This window comes from Heliangelus exortis, chromosome 2 (assembly GCF_036169615.1).
Source record: "Heliangelus exortis chromosome 2, bHelExo1.hap1, whole genome shotgun sequence".
Classification (NCBI taxonomy): domain Eukaryota; kingdom Metazoa; phylum Chordata; class Aves; order Apodiformes; family Trochilidae; genus Heliangelus; species Heliangelus exortis.
Genome location: NC_092423.1, coordinates 49562552 through 49578109, shown reverse-complemented (window position 1 = coordinate 49578109; position 15558 = coordinate 49562552). Strand labels below are relative to the sequence as shown.

At 41.4% G+C, this 15558-nt stretch overlaps 1 protein-coding gene across 1 annotated transcript in view; it reads left to right on the top strand.

Annotated features, from left to right (window-relative positions):
• NPSR1 (neuropeptide S receptor 1) overlaps nt 1–15558 on the top strand; it is a 65560-nt gene that overhangs the window by 29316 nt on the left and 20686 nt on the right. The window lies entirely within an intron of this gene.

The window sequence follows — 15558 nt, the reverse complement described above, 5'->3', positions numbered from 1 at the left end:
CTGACTGTTCTCATAGAGAAAAAATTTCCTCTTGTGCTCAATCAGCATCTCCCCAGGAGCAACTTGTGCCCATTGCCCCTTGTCTTGTCTGTGTGACTTCTTTTAAACAGGGAGTCCCCATCTTCTTTGTCGCTGCCCTCTAAGTGCTGGGACATTGTAATAAGGTCTCCCCTAAGCCTTCTCTTCTCAAGGCTGAACAGATCCAGTTTTCTCAGCCCCTCCATAAGGCAGGTAACTCTAGTCCTCTGATCATCCCTGTGGCTCTTCTCTGGACTCCCTCCAGCCTATCCACATCCTTTTTGAAGAGCGTGGACTAAAGCTGAACAGAATACTCCAGATGCAGCCTGAGAAGCACCAAGTAGAGCAGGATGATGACTTCTTTGTCTCTTCTGGTGATGCCCTTGTGGATGCAGCCCAGCATCCTCTTGGCTTTCCTTGCTGCTGCAGCACACTCTTCACTCACGTTGGGCCTCTTGTCCATCAAGATGCACAGGTTCCTTTCAACAAGGCTGCTCTCTAGCCAAGTGGATCCCAGTATGAACTGCACTCCTGTGTTATGTGTTCCCAGGTGCAAGATCTTGCACTTCTCTCCACTGAACTTCATAGAGTTCCTCTTAGCCCCCTGCTCCAGACTAAGTCATCCTGGAGGGTGGCTCTCCCTTCTGGTTTGTCAGCCTCTCCATTCATCTTGGTGTCATCAGTGAATTTCATCCCAACATTAAAGTTTCTTATGAAGATGTTAAACAGCATCTGGCCCAATATTCATCCTTGGGGACTCCACTGCTGGCCCATTGCTAATTGGATGATGAACTATTTACTATTATCCTCCGGGTGCAGTCTCAGCCAGTTCCCCAACCTCCACACAGACCTTTTGTTCGTGTGTCTGAAAGGAGGATACCATGACTCTTCTTCTGTCTTTCATTCACAGAATCAGTTTAACTTTGTGTTCCTGGATTTCTGTGGCAGAAGCACATGCAGTCACACAGCAAGACTGATGCATTTGAAACACTGGGCTTGTTAGGTGGCACAGCCCATTTGGCTTAAACGTCACAGTACTGGCTGCATGGGACCCATGGAAAATGTACAGTTCTGATCCACTCATTCACTGTCTGCATCTCCAATCCCTGATTGTCTTCTTTATTCAGTTGTTACAGTGCTGTGATAGTCAAACTCCCTATAAAATATAGAATCATAGAATTGCTGGGAAATACCTTCAAGATCATTGAGTCCAGCCTCGTCCTAACCTTATTACCCATTCCCCGATGACATCAAATAAGTTTCTTTGTGTCAAAGAGTTGTTAGTGGCAAATCTCAGTGCTCAAAGTCAGAAATTCTCATGAAATTTTAACACACAAAAAAAGACAACCACTCTCCTAGATCTTTGCTTTGCAAAGATATCTTATCTAATGTTAATAAGTGTCAGCCATATCAATTGCACAGAAGCCTAGTTTCTCTAAAGGGTCCTCTCATATTATGCTGCAAAATCTTACAAACACTGCAAAATCAAACACTGACAGTTCTTAAACAAACAAATCAGTACAGAGCCCTCTGCCTTTGCAACCTGGTTGTAAGTGAAAGATGTCTCCAAATCTCCCTGAATGGGAGTGCTAGCATTTATAGCTTGCCAAGTAAATTGTTTTTCATCCAGTACCTCCCAGAAGCTCAGTTTGGCTACTTCCATCAGTAAGTAAACCAACTGGGTTCATTCAAAATACAGCACTTTTTTGCACCCCTCAGGTGCTTCTTAAAAGCCCTTACTCTTTTCAGCAGCAAAAACTTATTGAAATGGAAGTTTTGAGTTGTGTGAGTATGTAGCACCTCAGATAATGGGGGTCTGGTTGTAGAATGAATACAGAGGTTCAGTGTTGGTCATCTACTGGGGTCTTGGAACAAACAGGTGATTGATGGAAATAAGGATGAAAGTGTTTTGCACTTTGTCTGGGGCAGGGGAGTGTGAGGGTATATACCTCAAGTATGGATTTTCTGTCAGTGATGTCATTAAAAATCAGATATTGCACTCTGAAGGTAACTTACTGTGAATACATCCATCTCCAAAGGCATGGAGTATGGAGCAGCTGGTGAGCTTAAAATTAGACTTCAGCTCATTGCCTACTACATTCTTCTGGGTATGGTGGAAACATAAAGCCCATCATTGTTCTTTCTGCATGGAACACTCACTGTTCTATCTAGATCAAAGCTATCAAATTATTAAATATCAGCTTTCAGAGTGGGGAAAAGAGGATGGGGACGGTGGCAGTAGAGATGAGGAACGGAAGGCAGTACAGTTTAGTCATGAAAGGAAAAGGATATTCCACTAATGCACCAAAAGGCAAAAACAATTTTACTTTTTTGGGAAAATCATATGCCTGTAGAGACATTGTTAATTGGGATAAAGGTCTTGAAGCCAGGTGAAATAAATAATTAATACACTGAAAAATTGATACTGGCTAGACTGCTGCCTGTTGGCTGTGGGAAGACAATATAAAGTAAATACAAGAAATAGTCAAGATAGACAAAATATGAAAATTATTATAGCAACATCTACAGCAAACAAAATCTGCAACGAAGAAAAGAATACACTAAGCTCAGGGTAGCTGCCACGATGGAAAGAGTTCCTAGCACACTATGAAGATTGTCAATACTCATTCAGCTGCTAAACCTGATGGCAAGTTCTGCTTGAGCAACCTGATCCAGTGGGAGGTGTCCCTGTCCATGCAGGGGGGCTGGAACTAGAAGATCTGTAAGATCCCTTCCAACCATTCTATGATTCTGTAAGCATCATTGTTCTTCTCTACCTGGGGAAAGCTGAAGGCCACCTGCACAGAGTCTGATTTTGAGAGAAAGAACACCCTCACATGAACTCCCAATTTTTCAGTTAATGGATTAAACTTACATGTCTTAACATTACATTCACAGATATTGTTGAGCAAGGGATGACCTCAGGAGAGGGGAAGATGGCTGTTTAATGAATCAAGAAACATCATCAGTTTGCCACTTCGTGAGTCAACATCTAGGATGTCTTTTCGCTTGCTCCAGTGTCATTTTATTGACTGAAGCTCTCACAGCACATGGACACAGAAATCCCTCTTTCCCTCCGTGGTCTTCACAGTTCTCCCAGAGCCCCATTTTTTGGGACAGATTAATGTTAGCAGATGAGCACCTTTGCAGGACTGAGCACCTCCAAAGCTGCCATGATTTGGGAGGAATCCACTCCTCCTAGGGCACCAGGGAGATGCTTCAGCATACTGTGAAAAGGATATATTTTTACCCAGAAAGAATAAATGCCTCACCTGCCTTCCATTGAGCTCCTCAGCTAACCATGCTCAGGGTACCCAACTTCTTGTACTGAAGGGAGATTCAGAGGCAAATCAAACAGGTGACAGACAGGAGATCAAAAGCTGTCAGCTGGAAAGCCATGACATTAGCTCTAACAGAGCACATCTCAATGTATTATAATGCATTAGAAGTATTAAAGAACTTCAGCTTGCATAGTTTGGAAGTTAAAAGCATAAAGGGCATTTGCCTTTTAATAATGTTTTTATGAGCTGCCTGAGTGGTTTGCAAGCAGTTCAGTACCCACACTGCATACTCTTACTGCTGTATTTTCTAGAAGACTGCTTAGGAAACACAAGAAAGAAAATTAGTGTGATCAAACTGAAATTACAATACACAATTGCAGTTCTGATAATGCTCTACCCAGCTAATACAAATAGACTGGAAGAAATTAATGCAACAAGATACATCTGAAAAACTAAGCAGTGTTTAGTTTTTTAAGCCATACCCTTCCCTTACAGGTATCTTTTTTAATAGATCTGTGCTTCACTTGCATGGCTTATAATGTGAATGGAAATCTGAATTGATCTAGAGAAGGAAATGTGTTTGAGTTCTTTTGTTGGACCTCTGTGCAGCTGTCTCCAACTAAATATTTTGCTCCTTCTCAGGGCTAATTTGATCATCCTGAAAAGTCACAAGCCAATGGACTACCTAATCTTGCAAGATAACTTTACTCATTTTCAATCATATTTCCAAATTTTTAAGCACCTGCTCATTAATATAATAAATATATTTTCAAATAAGCTCTTTGGCAGGTAAGCATTTTTTTCAGGAAGCACTGTTTCCACAACGCATTTTTTCATACTTTTGCAGAAAACGTTATGGAAAAGATAGTGGCATCAGAAATTCATTGGCTTGCTGGATTTACACAGTCTATGGCTTTTGTTACCCATTTCTCCTAAGAGATTTCTAAAAATATCACATCCCTTCTTGGTTGACCAGTCATTCATCCAGAAGTGGAGAAAGACACTTGAATCTGCATGAAGCTTTTCCCACAGTGTTACATTTTTCATGTGGATTATAAATAAATATGAAAGTTCATATACATTCAGTATTTTGGAAAAGATTCCAGTTTCAGAAGAACTTTGCTAGAATGCTGACTGAGGATGTAGAAGAGAAACAAGTAAATTTATTTTAGCTTTTAATGAGAGTTGTTTAAACTCAACACTCATCAGTCTCACCTGCAGGGAAAATTCAGCTTTCTGGATATTCATCTCAAAGATACACAGACTTCTTTGGTCAGGAAGAGAAGACAGGCATTTTGTTAAGACTAATTCCTTTATGATTTAGCATGCTGTGGTTTCATTTTTGGGCTAGGATTGTAACCTCGACACAGCTGCTGGAAGGCATAGCCTTTGAACCAAAAAGCTCATCTCTTCCAAAGACTCTTGACACTGGTGGAAAACTTTGGACCATTTTAGCGAAGTTCCACACAGGTCTCGGGGGCTCTTCGTGCCTGGGTATCTGTCTCATGTTGAACTCTTTGGGATCCCAGGGAAGGGGTGTGTAGATCCAGCACTGTCAGAGGGGTCTGTCTTGGCTGCACCAACAAACATGTGATGCATAAATCTATGCATAAGTCCACAGCCCAAAAACATGGTGTTATGAGTAGCATTAGCACACCCTTTATTTCCATTTACATTAGTAACCTGCTGTGGGAAAACAGAGCAGCATCATAGCTAAGTCTTTCTAGCAAAAAGCTGGTCCTGTTTAACATATCTTTTCAAACATAAGATGTTTAACATATCTTTTCAAAACCAAATAACTTTCTTCAGAGCATCCCATTTTCTGGACAAGGCAGACTGCAAGAACAGTTGGGTTTATATTCCTATTACGCTTGGCACACACAGTGCAGCACTAGGAAACCTAATGGGCAAGAGGTGAACTCAGGCTTTTCTTTGGAGCCCCAGAGCAAAAGCAGACATTAGGTGGCTGATATTTTTATAACCTTTCTTATGTCCCAATGGTAGGTCTGAATGTGCTTTGTAGATACACTCGGTAGCCATCAGATTGAGATATGCATTTTTTATATTGGCAGCAGTTGGTGTTTGCTGTGTCACTTTGAAGGAAGGCTTAATTCTTATTTTGACAGCTACAGAATTGTTCTATGGTCCTGAAGGGACTGATTATGGTTTTCCTACCTTCAGTATGTTTCAGACATTCAAATCCTAATGACAGTTGTGTTACATTTTTTTATTTTTTTTTTAAAATAAAATATTGTTGCAGTCAAGCTGCATAATCCTTTGGGTCCAGCATTTCAGCATTAAGGGAAGAAAGTGGATTTCTTTCTGAATTGCTTGGAAAACATGTTACCTCTAAATTATGTGGATTTCTGTTTGATTCCCTGCTGAAAGTACAGGCAGAATTGTCATCTGAGAGAGGGGACACTTATGTTACAGTTGCACTACATGAAAGCTTGATTTTTGTTGACAAATGAAGGTAGGTGTGTGGGCTTTTTTACCTGGCTTCTTTGTCTGCTGGCAGTTAATGGTGAGAGACAAGACTGCGTGAGCACGATGCCTCCAGCAGCATGGCTGTAATGGCTCCACTTTACTCAGAATCATGGTTTAGGACCTCATTAGCTCCCATTAAAAGACAAGCCTTTAAACTTTTGACATTACACGTACAAATGCATCACGAGCACCTTTGAGTGCATCATTTGTGCTGCAGTATTTCTAAGTGCAATCAAATGGAAATTAAGCTGGAAAGAGCCCTTGCACTCACTAAAAAGCACTGAAAACAATCAGCTACATTAAGAAAGCAAGCATTTTCTTTGTTCTCTTCTTTCATATTAAAGCAGTGATCTTTCTTGTTGTTCTGAGTTAGGTTGTTTTCATGCCACTGACCATAAAACATGCTTCTTTTCCCCATCTTTCCAAAGGGCTATAGGACAAAACACCCAGCACTTCCATGCAGTACTTCCTCACCTGCCAATATGAACAACTCATGCTCAAGGTTTCCTGTGAAGAGTCACTTCCCTTAACTCCATTGCCTACCTGGTTACTAAATGCTTACTAAGGTTTAACAGGTTTTATGGCATTCATGTCACAGATATCACGTGGTGTTTCAGAGATTTAGTTCTAATAAAATCAAATGCTGAGAAGTCCATTTTGTCCAAGTTCAGCTCAATTAGAGACTTGAGATCCAGACCACATGTAATGAAATCTTCAGCCTGTTCTGGCACTGCTGTCTATTTAATGGGAAGCAGCTCAATACACTTCTGCATTTGCTACCTTCTGCACATGGTGATTTTACAATGCAATTCTCCAGTGAATCAGACCAGTATGCTTTTATTCATGCTATCAGAAAACACCAGGGGAGACAAAGAAGGTATGAAAATGGGAATGAATGTTGTTGTACTGTTCTGTAGTAGCCAGTTGGACAAAATTGAGCTGCAGCATGCAAGATCACTGCTTGAGCATCATGCAAATCTGACTACAGTTTGCCAGAGATGAGGAAAGCAAACTTTAGTTTTCCTATTCCTACTTACACTAAAGCATCTATATCATGAATATCTGAGCTTGCTGAGAGAAAATTTTAAGAAGTGTGAGTATTTGGTGACTATAATGACCAGAATGTGTGAATTACACCAAGAGGAAATACTTCCAGGGTAGTCCACATTTAAAGGTGAGAATAGCCAGGCAGCTGCTGCTGTGGCCAAGATATAAACATGCAGTCCTTAAAATACTTGAGATAAGACTGCCAAAACAGATCAGTATGGGGAATTGAGAGGAAATAATGAAAAAATTCTCTGTACAAGATGTTGGGGAAAATTAGAATTAAAATGGACTTTACTGGTATTTGCTCTCTTAGAAGGTATATTTCTTCTCAAAAGCGTTAGAGGCACAGCAGCACTTGAAACTAATGAAGAAGCATTGAGTTACAAATGGTGTGATTTCTGTGTCCTTTGGGGAGACATGTTCTGATTTTCCAATGCATAGGTAAGAGAAGCTGATGCACAGGAGCTTATGTCCTGCATTTACACTAACTGAGGCCAGCCTCCCCTATGGAGGATTTTCCCCCCACTGCTTTTGTTCTTTCTATTTGTTCTGCTCTGCCTGAAGAAGAGAAGGGGAGTTAAATTAATGAGTTGCATTTTAAATACCCTTTCCCAACAGTTAAATAATAGTGAACAAGCACCTGACCTTGATTAATTTTGACTGAGATATTCAGGCATATATTAGATATTTGAAGCTTGCTTTCTAGTCTACTGGCACAGAACACAACACAAGGGGACCCTTAACTATGGTTTCCACTGGTTTGCACTTACCTGTTGTGTAAACAGATCCTGGAACTCTTTGTTCACCCTTCCAGTCCCAGACTGAAACTGCATTCAACTGGTTCACATGGTTCAAAAAAATTTCTCTCTTTACACAGAAATTCCCACTGAGCAACTGCATGCAGAAATATTATAGTTGATCTAGCAGACCATATGCTCATTTACGTGTCAGTAACACAAGACAGGAAGTAAGAACTTTGCTCTAACACTCAGGATTATCAGCTTCATCTGCCTCCACCTGTTGTCACTAAGGGGAACTGCCAGTCCCAAACCTCAGTATTGGAAAGTCTGAAGAAGGAACATTTGAAAATAATTTGCCTTTACTTTCCTTACTGTTTCATGATACATCCTGATTTCACAAGAAAACCGTTCTTCAATCAGTTCTTCAGCTTTCCACATGGACTGAAACCATGATAACTTTGTATTATAAGACAAGTCCTCCTCCTTGCTCATCCTGTATTGTATTTGATGCTGTTCCATTTCTCCTGCCTTGTTTTGGTGGGTGCTCTGCACCCCCCACTGCAGCACTGCCTGTGCCCCTTCAGCTGTATCACCAGAGCCAGGATGGGGTAGGAAGGAATGGTAGGAAGAAATGTATTAATAAAGGTAAATTAATTAAAAACAATGCCTTTTGCAGTGGCAGTGCATTCTGAATTTTATCTCCTAGGAACCTGTTCTCCAGCCCTCTTGCAAGCACTATTTCTGAAGAGGCTGAGGTTGCACAGTGCACGCTTTTCTCAGTCCTTCATCTTTTAACCTGGATCAGCTCTGGAGTGAGACTGTAGCATCACTAAACCCACCCTTTACAACATCCAGCTAACAGGGCCTGCCTCATCTCAGGTGGAGCAAAGACCTCAAAATAGAAAAATAAGAAATGCAGTAAAGAAATAAAGCAATCACCCTGAGCAACAAAATTTCTTGTTACTTCCTATGAGCCAGAAAGAGAAAAAAAAGTATCAATTCTTTAAAAAATCAGGAAAAAAGCATCTCAGAAAAAAATCCACAAACTTTAACAAGGGGACTGAGCAAGTTTCCTCTTGAAAATTTTATAGTGGGTTTTGTTTCATCCATGACATCTTTTTTTGTGCTCTGCTCCAGGCTGCCAGGAGTAGGGCAATACATGTGGTTAGTACAGGTGGCAAACCTGCTGTCTCCTGTGTGCTCCAGAGCAAGCACTGCAGCAGAGCAAAATGCTGATTCTCCTTGCTGATTCCCTGCAAAAGCTACCACAGCCTGCATTTTGGCTCTCACAACTCTCCCCTTTGCCAGGGATTCTCTGGCAGAGAGCATCATCTAAGCACAACCATGTCTGCTCTGCAGAAGCACTTCTAAAGGAGTGAAAATTCAGGGTGGCTGGGTTTAAAAACCCATCGCCAACACCATGCCCAGACTCTCTGTAGTGCAAGAGCCTGCAGACAGCAACGAACGCAAGGCACCTGGAGTGATTGCAAATAGGACAAATGGGCTACCCAGGTGCAAGGGGGACTCTTGGCCCAGGCTCTTAGCACCTCCCCTGCTCCATGTGCAGCCCTTCACTGCACCACAGCTGCTTGGAGAGACCTTGCCAACATAGGATTTTGCAGAGGCACTGCAATGGGCTCCTGGGGGCTCAGTGTTGTAAAAGCTAAAATAAAAGAATTTTAAAATGAATTCTCTAGCTATCTTACAGGTATCTTGTCTTACAGGTGCCCAGAGAAGGTACATAACCTAGATCACCACCAGCTGCTGAGTGAGAGCCAAAGAGCAAGTACATTTTCTAGCTAACATGGTCAGAAAATTATTTCTAGTACAGGGAATACTTGCAAAGCCACATGTGATATTTTCAATGGAAAGCACTGGCTCAGGGATGAATGGAAGTAAGGATGTAACAAAATGAATTGCAGGGGTGTCTGTGCCAGCCAGGTAAGGTTCCCCTGTGCTTGCCTCTCTCCCCTGTGCCTGTCCTTGAGACAACCTACCACTTCAGGAGACCTGAGTACACTCGAATCTCAATTGCCCTGTAACAAAATCAGGTAGGGAGTTTATTAACTAGCAAGGAAAGTTCATGGTGCTGACTCTTATTATCTGAGAGCACATCAAGGGTGACATTCAGCAATAATGGCAGAGCAGTGATGTCGGCCTCATCACTTCAAAAATCAAAGGCAGGACCCTAGTGCTGTAATAAAGTAGTGATGCCATTTTTGTTTTTAAGAAAAAGTCACTGTGTTGTAAGCAGGTGTTAGTAAACTGCTGGTTCTGATACCCCCAGAGGATATTCACAGCGGAACGGTGGGTCACAGGAATGCACATGGTGAGGTCCCAGAAAAATGGTCCATGTGAAATGCTCAGCCCTGACAAGGAACTTGCACTCCCTCTCTTGCCTTACACGATGTTGCTGCTACCACGGTGCTTTGGGCAGCCTGGGGCTGTCAACAAAGCAGAGCAAAACATCCCTCATTAAAATGGAATCACTGAATCACTCTGTAAGTGACACGAAAAGAGAGATAAAACTTCAGTAAGAGGCACAGCTGTACCTTATAGTCATGGATCACCACATCCAACTTAATAAGACTGTTCTCATTGGGGAAAAAAAGGATCAAACTGCAGCTGAGGTGATTAGTGAAGCTTTTTAACCTACAGCAGCTTACCAGAAATTTGCTTGCTACTACTGATAGAAGAGGCTTTCAGCATTTTTAGGGTGTCTAAGGGAAGAGTGGAGTCAGCAGTAAAAATCAGATAGAGATATTTTCTTGCAAACTTGCTAGCAGATTTTTGTCTTAACCTCCTTAGTTGTAAGGAAAGAAATACCCTGAAGTTTGCAAAAGGTACATTCCATTGGCAATGCCATCAAGTCATTGAATTTCTGTGGACAGATCAACTGGGACAGTTTTAACCTCTCTCTATTCCCATTACCTCCATCTCTTTTCTGTAATGGACCTCTATCACTGTGAAGGTGAAATTTGTCTCACAGCAGCAGCAATCTCACATTCAGATTTATCTCTCCAAGGGCAGTTTTCCACATTTTTGTGCTTGTCAGTCACTTGAGGCAGCTCCCACCACCCAAGCTGCTGCAGGAGCCCAGGGGTTCCTTTGCTCAACTGTGTCAAGGCAATACCTGCCCTCAGCCATCCCACAAAAAAAAAAAAAAATTCAAAGGGGTTTTATTGAGCATGACAGTCTTGGGTAAAATGAGTCTTTAGGGCCCAGGTTTTTCACAGGTTTTTTCAGTACCTGCTGAATTTCCCCACCCTGGATGCTATAATTCTACCTTCAGTGTGTTTCAGCCTCCTCTAGGAAAAACAGGCTCCTTCTCCTCCTCAGTCATGTTCGTGGGCTTTTTGATAAATGTTTTAAAATATTGCATTTTGAAACACTGGCAGGTTGGTAAAGGTAGACACTGGTTCTGCCTTTGAAGACTGGCTGAGGTCATGCTGGTTACAGGAAGGAGGCAGCTGAAGAGCTGCAGACCTGCTCTGTTCATGGGGCTTCAAATAGTGCAAACTCCAGCAGCCCATTTTTTTCCCTCCCTCTGCACCCCAGGAAATCCATCTTTAGTCCCTACCTCTTGACTACTTTTCCTTATTATTGAAGTCTTACAGAATTTTAAATTTTTTTTCTTAAGAACTCCATGTCTACTTAAAAGCAAGCTGCTGCCACCTCCATCACACTAGTGCAATGTCTTCAATAAGGAATCACTTGCCTGCATTGTTTTGTAAATACATATTTGGCTCCTGTTAAAAGTCACAAATTGTCCTTTGCTGCAGTTTTTATTTTCTGTTTGAAAGAGAATATGTCATTAATTGATTTTTACCTATTTTTCTGAGGAATTAAATAATCCACACTGTTGCCTAGCAATGCAGACACATACCACTTCTTGGGTTAAAAAAAAAAAAATATTAAGAAAGGAATAGCAATGACAAACTCACACATGATTACAAGTGAAGGTTGATTATGACTGTTTTCAGGAATTAAATTGGTGCCATTTGGCCTATGAACATTCATCAGTGAAAGAACACAAGTATTTTAATATGCAAGCTACCAGCTTAGTAAGAAGCAGTGAGTATACCAGCAGTAATGAGAACACCAAGGTTTAGAATACTGTATCTGCTACATTTCCAATACCTGAATTTTACCACTTAGGACACCAATGGTGTAACCCAGTGACATGGACCAGCTGTGAGCTTGCCAAAAACAACCGGGTAAAGTGTGATCTGGTGAGATCACTGCTGAATCAGGTGACTTCTAAACATTAACTTCTACTGCAGCAATTAAAATTACATTATGAATTTAACTCTGTCATCATGGCTGTAGTTGTACGATACGTGGGTGAGGAGGATTCATCTACCACTGACTAAAGGCTGGTTGGTGATTAATGATCTATGCATCAGATCTATAGCACTGGCACACAGGCTTGGTGGGAAAGGGATGTTGTAGGCTAAAGCAATGTTGTGAAGGTGTGAAAAACATGAAGTCTGAAACGAGCAGTAGGATAACTGAAGGAAGACCAGCACGCTCATTGTCTAAATCACTAATAATTTTTACACCATGTACTTGTGGCACTGGAGGGGGAAGGACACAAAGCAAGAAATGGCCAGGTGCAAGAAATGATTCAGGGCAAGAAATGATTCAGGGCAAGAAATGAACACAGTGCTGCTAACAGATGGCACTTGCACATGTGCTTCATATTCTTAGCATGGGGGTAACCAGTTAGCTGTCTAGAGGGTGAATAATAGATTGAGTAACAGAAAGCAATGCACAGAAACAACAGATGAGAGTGTGTACAACAGGCAGCAGTAGCACAAATCCTTTGCCATGATTTGTAGGGTTGCTGCATTTCTTCCTGCACGCTGTGTGATCACCTGCACAGGGCACATTATTTACTGACTGGCCCTATGTGAAGTAACCTGTGTCTGCATGACAAGTCCTCTTAAGGTGTGCAGTTGGGTCAGCCTGAGAGAGTCTGATCCTTTGGAGAAATAGGGTAAGAAACACCCTCTGGAGCAGGCAGCAGAAGAGCCAAGGAGTGAGAAAAGTTGGTCTGGTGGTTGGTAGGACTGAAAAGGCAAGAGAGATTTCTGAAACCTGCAGAGGGCATGAAGGTGCTGTGTGAGGGAATGTTTCTACAACTGAAGGGTTTTGAGAAATCTGGCTAATTCAGTGCTGCATCTGCTTTGGCAAACACATGTGTGTTCAGGTCAGGAGCACACCCCAGAGGAGTGCGAGCTGAGCCCTTCATGGGGACTCAGAAACTCAGTACAAAGTGTTCTTTACATGTACCACTGGGGGAGAGGAACTTAGGCTGCCAGCACAAAGATGATGTGATTTTTAACCTTGCTTAAAAGCCTGGTTACCTGAAAAACTCATTCAAAGGCTTTCAAGGCAGTTTTAGTTGTCTTTAAAGCTCCCAAAGTACTTAAGGCTGTAGATACATTCATAAGTAATGCCGTGCAGTGGGAACAGGCCTGTAGCATGAGGAAGACAGAGTCAATATCCTCACTGTGCATTTGGCAGGGAGGTCTGCTTCAGCTGAGTAAATTCCATCATCACCCTCAGCCTGAGCACTGGCTGGCATCTATACGGTGTGGAAAGCACCTTTGGGTCAGGCAATGCAGAAGGGAAGGCTCATTCCCCTGTGGTTTCTCCATCATGTGGTCCAGTTAAGTGATGGCTGTCCACAGGTTTAAAAAAAACACTCCCAATGCAAACTAAAGAGCTGCTACAGGCATAACTGGAAGTGTGCTTCTAGACCTTCCCAAATTGCTTACACCAAGCAGGCAGCTCCACACTTCTCACCCAGAAAACCACCAGAACACTGGCCTATTTCTCACCTCACCTGCAAGATGTACCTCCAAAGCACATCCTAATGCTTTGGAAACGGATGAGAAAATGTTGGTGAGAAGAGGGAAATTAAACAGTAGACAGCAGGAGTGCCTTCCCTTCTGCCCTGCTTTCCTCTAGAGAACTCTGAGATGGGTAGACGAAAGGCATCCCCTGCTCCCTGCTCCTCCTCCAGAGGGAGGCTGAACTCCCATTTATCACCTTCTTGGCAGCTACTCAGACCATCAAAAGCTGGAGGATACCCTCAGGTGAAGCTCTACTGATGTGCATTACTTTGAACCAATGAATATTTCATTATTGGAGTGAGAGAGAACACGGATCAATAATTCAGGAGTAAGAAAAGGGGAAGGGGTGAGTTCGAACCACTGCTAGAGGATACATTTCACATTTCAAAACACTATTTCTTCAAAGACCATCTTAATTATATACCCCTACAATCTTTTCAACAAATTGTTAAAGCCACAGTACTTATTGGAGGAACAACCACCCTTTGCCCCATCATCCTAATCAATGAGTAAATAAGGTCTTCTGCTGCCTTGGGCCAGTGTGAGAGCAAAGACCTCAGACATAGTGTTAGGAGAGGTCCTTCCAGAGATCACCTGTGATCCAGCCTCCTTTTGGAGGCAGGTGAAGAGAAAAAATGAGGTTGGGAAACACTAGAAGAGGAAAGAAAAACCAGAATTAATGGAATGATAGAGTACTTAGGAGGAAGGCAAAGTAGTTACGTGCAACGGTGATACTATTTCTGTTCTAATTTCATTTTGAACTGAGCCTTGAACAAAAAAGAGAAAATAAAGGATTATTCATAAAGAAGAATAATCCTAGCTTTCTGGTGAAGGAAAACAAGTTTTACTTCTAAAAAATTAAGCTGAGATCTCAACTCCCAGCTAGAAGTACCACGAATTTCTGTAATTTTAAAGGAGATTAAAGAAACTAATTTTGCCCAACCCATGCCTGTTTGCTTGAAAATAATGTTCCAAATTGATTACTGCTCAAAAAATTTTGAAATAATTGAAATATCTTTTCTCCAAAAGCATACATTTCATGCCACAATCTTCTGATACTAGAATACCTTTATTACAGTAACATACAGCGATAGTTTTTAAATGTGTGAAATGATAGTATCAAAATAAAAGAACTTACCTCATCACTCTAAATTTTTTACATATGGATGGAAGTAATTTCTTTGTATGGCTTGTTTTTTCCTGACAAATTGCATGAAAAGTTTTTCCAACCTGCTCTCTCCATTTGTGGTGATCTGTGCAAGAGGAGCAATATGATGTGTTACTTGAAGTCACAGAACATTGGATTGATGGACATTTTCTTCCATGGACAGCACTTAAAACATTTATTCTATTTTACAGGGAGGTAAATTTCTTATTATCTTCTTTTGTTTTTCAAGAATCTTGCTGTACAGCAGCAGTACCAGCTTTTGCAGTTCCTTTCTAAAACTTGCAGCACTGTGAGGGCTCATTTGTTCAGCAAGAAGCAGAACAAAGGCTAAAATATCTTCCTAGATTTTCTCAGAAGAAAAAAAAAAAAAAAAAAAAGGAAAAAAAAAGAAAAGATGTCCTGAGGTGTATTTATTTTGATGAATGCAAAAGTATAAGCATAAGTAGGTTAACTTTAAGCTGACAGGGCAGGGTTAGTCATTAAATAATTAAGTTTGCTAATAAAATCCTGACAAAATTTCCACTAACTTCAGCAGCATTTCTCCCAAGGTGCTTTTGCAGGAGATATATTTCTTTTTACAGTGAGATAAAAGAGGAAGAGATAAAGAGTTCAATATTTGGCTCAGCTGGAATCAAGCCAACACACATAGGCACAAACCTGTATCTTCTCCAACACATTATTTGACCCACACCTCATGGAAAAGGTCCTGTCCAGCAGCACTGAGCCCAGCACACTGCAGAATGAGGCTTACCAAAAGTCCCCTCCACATCTCTCATGGAGAAGACTGAAACATTTAGGTTTATTAGGGATTAACACACATAGGTGTGGTTTTTTCCACGCAGCTCTACTCACAATAAGAAGATTATTTGAAGATTAATTTCTCTCAGTTAATTATAGGCATCTTTGGTAAGGATATGGGTATAGACCAAGACCTGCATCCAGTCGTGGGCTGACAT